We start from the raw sequence: 9,207 nt of genomic DNA, 5'->3' as shown, positions 1-9,207 counted from the left end.
CACTGGTGCGGTCTCTCTCCGCTAAAATGCTCTATGGCCATAGGCAGCTTATATCTCCGCTTTATAAACATCAATTCCCATAGTGCAGGCATGTCCCTCTGCTTCATATTCATCAATTCTCACAAATGAGGTCTATCCGCTTCATATACATCAATGCTCATAGGCGCGGGCATGTCCTCCGCGACTTTTCCATAAAATTTCGCATAACTTTTGGGTACCCATATAAGTTCACACGTGTCATGATAAAATGGGACTTAAAATATATCTTACTATCTTATACTCAGAGTTTCAGGAACATTTTGAACAGGAATCCTATCATTTGTTCTTGTGCTTCCGTTTCAATTTTCCTTTCATTGTTTTTTTGATGTGGAAGTCTTCCACTATTTCTGCTGGGTGAAATTCCCATAGGACCTATTCACTTTCTGTGACACCTACATACCGGACCTCGTACAATTTACCCCTGTAATCCAACATACATTCTCTATTGCTTCAATTTGTCTGTCCTCTGTTGTAGCACTGGTTCCAAAGAATGGTCCTTGCTAACATTTATTGTATTTCCTTCTTAACCTAAAACACCTATTTTTGTTTGTCTGTCACATAAGTGATAGCTGACATTAAATTGTCAACATCACATTGAGGTAAGGTATCTGGAAACATACCTGGGTAGGTGTAACTACACCTGTGGTACCACCTGTCATTTCATTCTCTAAATTATATCACATATTGATACACCTGGAACACCTGATTGTGTACCTGTGGACATACCTGAACACTCACCCTATAGTCATGCCAGTGTCACCCCGATGACTCACCTGTAGTCATATCAGTGACACCCGATTACCTACCTGTGTCATCACCAACAGGTACAGTGTGTATGTGTACATCATTAAACAATCTGACGTTGTCACCTGCCCAATTCACAGGGTACACAGATTGATGGGCAATGAATAGGTGAGCCAACCTGTAATGACAGGTCACTGTGTTTATCCGACATGGAGGCAAGTTACCATGTGTACCTGAGTGCATGGCCAAAACCATCTCAGGACATGTCATACAGTCTTCAACACTATCAGTAAAATAAACCTGACACTCGATTCCTACTGTCAGTCAACTTGGTAAAATAACTGTCACCTGTGTAGACTTGTATAATGTGTGTGCTGTTTCAAGTATTGGTCTCACTATACATATTATCAAAGAAATCTTTCTCTATTACCCATATTGCTACCAAAGCAGGTATTTTAATGTCTCAACTGGTAGTGTTTTTCAATCTAAATGATGCTATTTTATTTATAGGTGAAGTGATACCTCTAGTACCTAACACATGTAAAAATCTTGTAACAGACTCAATTGGTTCAATGATCCCTAAATCAATATTTGGATCATCATCATATACTGGTAGCAAGGTCTCTGAATGAGGCGGCAAGATGACATCACGTATGCATGTAACAACATTGGTATTTGTATAAGAAGCAATGATCTTTGCTTCTGTAAGTCCATCCCACAATGTCAATCTGTTACGACTAACGTCAATAGCAGCTTTCTGGCTCTTCAAGAAGTCCAAACCTAACAATACATCAACAGATAATGCTGACACTACATGAAACTCCTGTATAACACATAAATGGCCAATTCTAAGAGGAATCTGAGATATACCTAACACATCTAACTCTTTCCCATCTGCTCCAACCAATGTCCTTGCACCTTCTTGTGTAATGGGAAAGTTGTTCTTCCCCCCATTGATGAGAAAACATCTGATTTCATGCAGCTCAAACTAGCACCTGAGTCACATAGGGCATTATATGATTTCCCTGAAATCTTAACCCTAACGTTGCTATGGGATAGTCCCACACTACATGTCAAAACAACAACATCACTCAAATCACTGTTTACTGTTATTTGGCTGTTGATCATCATCCATTGAATACATGTGCCTACCGCTGGCAATGGCATTATCAACATCGATATGTGCTACTTCGGCGGCAGGCCCGCCCCCTCATTTAGTATTGCCACCCTCACTCTGGTGAAAGTTTGGCTGAGACATGCAGTAACGGCTAATGTGGCCTATCCCACCACATCTATAACATTGCAATTGTTTAGCAAAGCACTCAGACGTACTAAAATGTGCCTTACCACAACCTCTACACAGCCTCCTTGGTTGTGTCATCCGCTGACCATTCATAGGATTGGATCCTTGCCGAGGTCCATAGTATCCAGTCCTGTCCATGGAATTAGACCTCTGATATGGTGCCATTGGTCTCTGACCCTGTGGGCGATGAAAGTTTTGTGCCCCACTAGGCACTTGACGCTGAAAACCTGAATTGTCACGAAAGTCACCTTGGAATGTCACCCGGCGAGGAGAAGCACTACGCCGTCCATATGAATTGTCTCTGTAGCTACGTCCATATGAATTGTCACTGTAGTCACGTCCATATGAATTGTCTCTCTGGTCCCTTGAATTCTCCCTCGAAGTCAAGGATAATATTTGTCCCTTTAAGTCCTCAATAACAGCCACAAGTCTATCTGAGGAGGGCCACGCACTACCGAAGGCAGCATCTGCCATCCTTGCACTCTCGAGTACCTCATTGTTTGTATCATGAGGCCTGGTCAATATAAATTGCTTTATCTGAGGTTTTGAGTTTCTGATTACAGCGTCTTTCACAAAATTGTCGTCAAGACGATCAAGACTCCTGGCCTCATGCTCAAGGTCTTGTAGGAAGTCCTCAAAGTTCTCAGAGTCTTTTTGCTTCTTACTATACAACTTATCTAACCTATCATAAATTTTCACAGAATTTTGCTTGTACCTAGCAAGAAAAGCAGTTTTTACTTCCTCCCAAGTATCATCCTCAAAATCTTTTGCCTCAAACCATTTGAAAGCTTTACCGTCTAACCACAAACTGAAAGCTTCTTTCTTGCCCTCGTCAGAATAATTGTTCATAGAGGTGAACTTTTCATAACGCTTCAACCAAGCACCGGCCTTAGCTGAATCACTACCATCAAATTTCTCAAGATTGATGTGACCAAGGGCCAAAGTATTAGCCGATGTACAAACACTTCTGTCTAGTCTGTCTGGGTTATCCCCACGATACTGTGAAAAGAAACTAGACTGACCGTCTTTCTTAACTTGTGCTGCCGCACCCTCTTCTCTGTCATACAGCATTTTGATAGTAACAGTTGTATCTACAGTAGACTGGGGAAAACGATGTAACTCTTTCTGACAAGTTGGTGAAATAAAGGATGCACCTCTGTCTCTAATAGGAGATCTAACAACTGGATTAGTTACAGTAGCAAATGTTGGTGAGAATGCTGGCAAATCAAGAGAGGCATTAGCACGGTTAATGGGAGTAGAAAACCTTACTACTGTACCCTCATCATCAGATGACATGACGCGATATAACACATAATGAGTACAAACAATGGTCACAAGATAGAGAAAAATCGGAGTATCACAGTACACAAGCTAAACAGTCAATGCACACTGAAGAAAGTTACTAATCACGCAAGTAGGCTGCTGGGGGTCTGTCCTGCTGAAACTGTCCAACACCAGGAAATCAATAACACTGTAGTGGTAGTGACCACACTGTCAGGGTTAGCTCTCACCCATGTGGAGAGAGGTTTCCACAGATTTCTAAAGGAAATATGTGCCCTCAACCTTGAATGGCAATAGTCTCTTCCAGGTCAACATAGTATGTGCCGTCAGCAGGATATAGAAACAGATTACGTACCTCTTCACATGAATGGCAAGTCCAACACAATCATAACTTTTTCACACAGCAGGAAAAAGCTTTTGAGCACGGTACAGAGAACTTAAAGGAAACTCCACCATCTGTTACCCCAAATGTCCATCCACCCAATTTGTGTACATTCACCCTTCTTAACTTGACTTCAAATTTTCCTTAAATATTTATGAAATGTATATAATGTTTTCAACTCTAAATACCCTGGTTATAGATACGTGCCACCACCACCAGCTGTCAGACACTGCCATCCCTCCCAGATCAGTACTGGCCCCACCTGCATCTGTCGTCGCTGTAGCTCTGGGGTATCGCTCACCCTGCTCTAGGTGAGATACTGTGAATTGTTGCCATGGTGCCTGCATGGAGCATCAGGAATTAAGCCTGTGAAATGTTGACAAGGCTGTACCAATCCTGTTTTTCCACAAGGCCAGAATTCGTGCCATAGATATGCTTAGTGAGTACTATTCAGTTGAACAGTGTCATGAAGTAAGTGTTTGTCCTTGCTAACCCACTTAAATGAGTGATGTTGTTGCAGCCGGGTGATACGTGCCACCACCACACACTGCCATCCCTCCCAGATCAGTACTGGCCCCACCTGCATCTGTCGTCGCTGTAGCTCTGGGGGATTGCTCACCCTGCTCTAGGTGAGATACTGTGAATTGTTGCCATGGTGCCTGCATGGAGCATCAGCAGTTAAGCCTGTGAAATGTTGACACGGCTGTACCAATCCTGTTTTTGGACAAGGTCAGAATTCGTGCCATACATATGCTTAGTGAGTACTATTCAGTTGAACAGTGTCATGAAGTAAGTGTTTGTCCTTGCTAGCCCCACTGAAATGAGTGATGTTGTTGCAGCCGGGTGATACATGCCACCACCACACTGCCATCCTCTCCCAGATCAGTACTGTCCCCACCTGCATCTGTCGTGCAGCTGTAGCTCAGGGAGATCAGCTCACCCCTGCTCTAGGTGAGATACTGTGAATTGTTGCCATGGTGCGCCTGCATGGAGCATCAGGAGTTAAGCCTGTGAAATGTTGACAAGGCTGTACCAATCCTGTTTTTCGACAAGGTCAGAATTCGTGCCATACATATGCTTAGTGAGTACTATTCAGTTGAACAGTGTCATGAAGTAAGTGTTTTTCGACAACACCAGAATCCGTTTCATAAATATGTAAGTGAATAATATTCAGTTGAACAGTGTTATGAAGTAAGTGTTTGTCCTTGCTAATCCCAGTGAAATGAGTGATGTTGTTGCAGCCGGGTGATACGTGCCACCACCACCAGCTGTCACACACTGCCATCCCTCCCAGATCAGTACTGGCCCCACCTGCATCTGTCGTCGCTGTAGCTCTGGGGGATTGCTCACCCTGCTCTAGGTGAGATACTGTGAATTGTTACCATGGTGCCTGCATGGAGCATCAGCAGTTAAGCCTGTGAAATGTTGACAAGGCTGTACCAATCCTGTTTTTCCACAAGGCCAGATTTCGTGCCATAGATATGCTTAGTGAGTACTATTCAGTTGAACAGTGTCATGAAGTAAGTGTTTGTCCTTGCTAGCCCCACTGAAATGAGTGATGTTGTTGCAGCCGGGTGATACGTGCCACCACCGCACACTGCCATCCCTCCCAGATCAGTACTGGCCCCACCTGTATCTGTCGTCGCTGTAGCTCTGGGGGATTGCTCACCCTGCTCTAGGTGAGATACTGTGAATTGTTGCCATGGTGCCTGCATGGAGCATCAGCAGTTAAGCCTGTGAAATGTTGACACGGCTGTACCAATCCTGTTTTTGGACAAGGTCAGAATTCGTGCCATACATATGCTTAGTGAGTACTATTCAGTTGAACAGTGTCATGAAGTAAGTGTTTATCCTTGCTAGCCCCACTGAAATGAGTGATGTTGTTGCAGCCGGGTGATACGTGCCACCACCACACACTGCCATCCCTCCCAGATCAGTACTGGCCCAACCTGCATCTGTCGTCGCTGTAGCTCAGGGGGATCGCTCACCCTGCTCTAGGTGAGATACTGTGAATTGTTGCCATGGTGCCTGCATGGAGCATCAGGAGTTAAGCCTGTGAAATGTTGACAATGCTGTACCAATCCTGTTTTTCGACAAGGTCAGAATTCGTGCCATACATATGCTTAGTGAGTACTATTCAGTTGAACAGTGTCATGAAGTAAGTGTTTTTCGACAACACCAGAATCCGTTTCATAAATATGTAAGTGAATAATGTTCAGTTGAACAGTGTTATGAAGTAAGTGTTTGTCCTTGCTAATCCCAGTGAAATGAGTGATGTTGTTGCAGCCCGGGTGTCGATGCCACCACCACCAGCTGTCACACACTGCCTTCCCTCCCAGATCAGTACTGGCCCCACCTGCATCTGTCGTCGCTGTAGCTCTGGGAGATCGCTCACCCTGCTCTAGGTGAGATACTGTGAATTGTTGCCATGGTGCCTGCATGGAGCATCAGGAATTAAGCCTGTGAAATGTTGACAAGGCTGTACCAATCCTGTTTTTCCACAAGGCCAGAATTCGTGCCATAGATATGCTTAGTGAGTACTATTCAGTTGAACAGTGTCATGAAGTAAGTGTTTGTCCTTGCTAACCCACTTAAATGAGTGATGTTGTTGCAGCCGGGTGATACATGCCACCACCACACACTGCCATCCCTCCCAGATCAGTACTGGCCCACTTGCATCTGTCGTCGCTGTAGCTCTGGGTGATTGCTCACCCTGCTCTAGGTGAGATACTGTGAATTGTTGCCATGGTGCCTGCATGGAGCATCAGCAGTTAAGCCTGTGAAATGTTGACACGGCTGTACCAATCCTGTTTTTGGACAAGGTCAGAATTCGTGCCATACATATGCTTAGTGAGTACTATTCAGTTGAACAGTGTCATGAAGTAAGTGTTTGTCCTTGCTAGCCCCACTGAAATGAGTGATGTTGTTGCAGCCGGGTGATACGTGCCACCACCACACACTGCCATCCCTCCCAGATCAGTACTGTCCCCACCTGCATCTGTCGTCGCTGTAGCTCAGGGAGATCGCTCACCCTGCTCTAGGTGAGATACTGTGAATTGTTGCCATAGTGCCTGCATAGAGCATCAGCAGTTAAGCCTGTGAAATGTTGACACGGCTGTACCAATCCTGTTTTTGGACAAGGTCAGAATTCGTGCCATACATATGCTTAGTGAGTACTATTCAGTTGAACAGTGTCATGAAGTAAGTGTTTGTCCTTGCTAGCCCCACTGAAATGAGTGATGTTGTTGCAGCCGGGTGATACGTGCCACCACCACACACTGCCATCCCTCCCAGATCAGTACTGTCCCCACCTGCATCTGTCGTCGCTGTAGCTCAGGGGGATCGCTCACCCTGCTCTAGGTGAGATACTGTGAATTGTTGCCATGGTGCCTGCATGGAGCATCAGGAGTTAAGCCTGTGAAATGTTGACAATGCTGTACCAATCCTGTTTTTGGACAAGGTCAGAATTCGTGCCATACATATGCTTAGTGAGTACTATTCAGTTGAACAGTGTCATGAAGTAAGTGTTTTTCGACAACACCAGAATCCGTTTCATAAATATGTAAGTGAATAATGTTCAGTTGAACAGTGTTATGAAGTAAGTGTTTGTCCTTGCTAATCCCAGTGAAATGAGTGATGTTGTTGCAGCCGGGTGATACGTGCCACCACCACCAGCTGTCACACACTGCCATCCCTCCCAGATCAGTACTGGCCCCACCTGCATCTGTCGTCGCTGTAGCTCTGGGGGATTGCTCACCCTGCTCTAGGTGAGATACTGTGAATTGTTACCATGGTGCCTGCATAGAGCATCAGCAGTTAAGCCTGTGAAATGTTGACAAGGCTGTACCAATCCTGTTTTTGGACAAGGTCAGAATTCGTGCCATAGATATGCTTAGTGAGTACTATTCAGTTGAACAGTGTCATGAAGTAAGTGTTTGTCCTTGCTAACCCCACTGAAATGAGTGATGTTGTTGCAGCCGGGTGATACGTGCCACCACCACACACTGCCATCCCTCCCAGATCAGTACTGGCCCCACCTGTATCTGTCGTCGCTGTAGCTCTGGGGGATCGCTCACCCTGCTCTAGGTGAGATACTGTGAATTGTTGCCATGGTGCCTGCATGGAGCATCAGCAGTTAAGCCTGTGAAATGTTGAGAAGGCTGTACCAATCCTGTTTTTCGACAAGGTCAGAATTCGTGCCATACATATGCTTAGTGAGTACTATTCAGTTGAACAGTGTCATGAAGTAAGTGTTTGTCCTTGCTAACCCACTTAAATGAGTGATGTTGTTGCAGCCGGGTGATACGTGCCACCACCACACACTGCCATCCCTCCCAGATCAGTACTGTCCCCACCTGCATCTGTCGTCGCTGTTGCTCAGGGATATCGCTCACCCTGCTCTAGGTGAGATACTGTGAATTGTTGCCATGGTGCCTGCATGGAGCATCAGGAGTTAAGCCTGTGAAATGTTGAGAAGGCTGTACCAATCCTGTTTTTCCACAAGGCCAGAATTCGTGCCATACATATGCTTAGTGAGTACTATTCAGTTGAACAGTGTCATGAAGTAAGTGTTTGTGATGTTGTTGCAGCCGGTGATACGTGCCACCACCACCAGCTGTCAGACACTGCCATCCCTCCCAGATCAGTACTGGCCCCACCTGCATCTGTCGTCGCTGTAGCTCTGGGAGATCGCTCACCCTGCTCTAGGTGAGATACTGTGAATTGTTGCCATGGTGCCTGCATAGAGCATCATCAGTTAAGCCTGTGAAATGTTGACAAGGCTGTACCAATCCTGTTTTTAGACAAGGCCAGAATTCGTGTCATACATATGCTTAGTGAGTACTATTCAGTTGAACAGTGTCATGAAGTTAGTGTTTGTCCTTGCTAGCCCCACTGAAATGAGTGATGTTGTTGCAGCCGGGTGATACGTGCCACCACCGCACACTGCCATCCCTCCCAGATCAGTACTGGCCCCACCTGCATCTGTCGTCGCTGTAGCTCAGGGGGATCGCTCACCCTGCTCTAGGTGAGATACTGTGAATTGTTACCATGATGCCTGCATGGAGCATCAGGAGTTAAGCCTGTGAAATGTTGACAAGGCTGTACCAATCCTGTTTTTGGACAAGGCCATAATTCGTGCCATACATATGCTTAGTGAGTACAATTCAGTTGAACAATGTCGTGAAGTAAGTGTTTGTCCTTGCTAGCCCCACTGAAATGAGTGATGTTGTTGCAGCCGGGTGATACGTGCCACCACCACCAGCTGTCAGACACTGCCATCCCTCCCAGATCAGTACTGGCCCCACTTGCATCTGTCGTCACTTGTAGGATTCACGCCCTACAAGCGTATAATAGGTATGGGGGATTTATGGCCTTGCTGCACGCCCGTGTTTTGGGGATCACACACAAGCAAAGGGTTGGTGTAGTTCGCCATCTTTTATTCTCTCACGTCACAAGC

This window comes from Haliotis rubra, unplaced genomic scaffold, assembly GCF_003918875.1.
Source record: "Haliotis rubra isolate DU_JTF1 unplaced genomic scaffold, ASM391887v1 Scf1668, whole genome shotgun sequence".
In the NCBI taxonomy this organism is placed as follows: Eukaryota; Metazoa; Mollusca; class Gastropoda; order Lepetellida; family Haliotidae; genus Haliotis; species Haliotis rubra.
The sequence above is the reverse complement of the archived record's forward strand: the minus strand, read 5'-3'. Positions refer to the sequence as shown.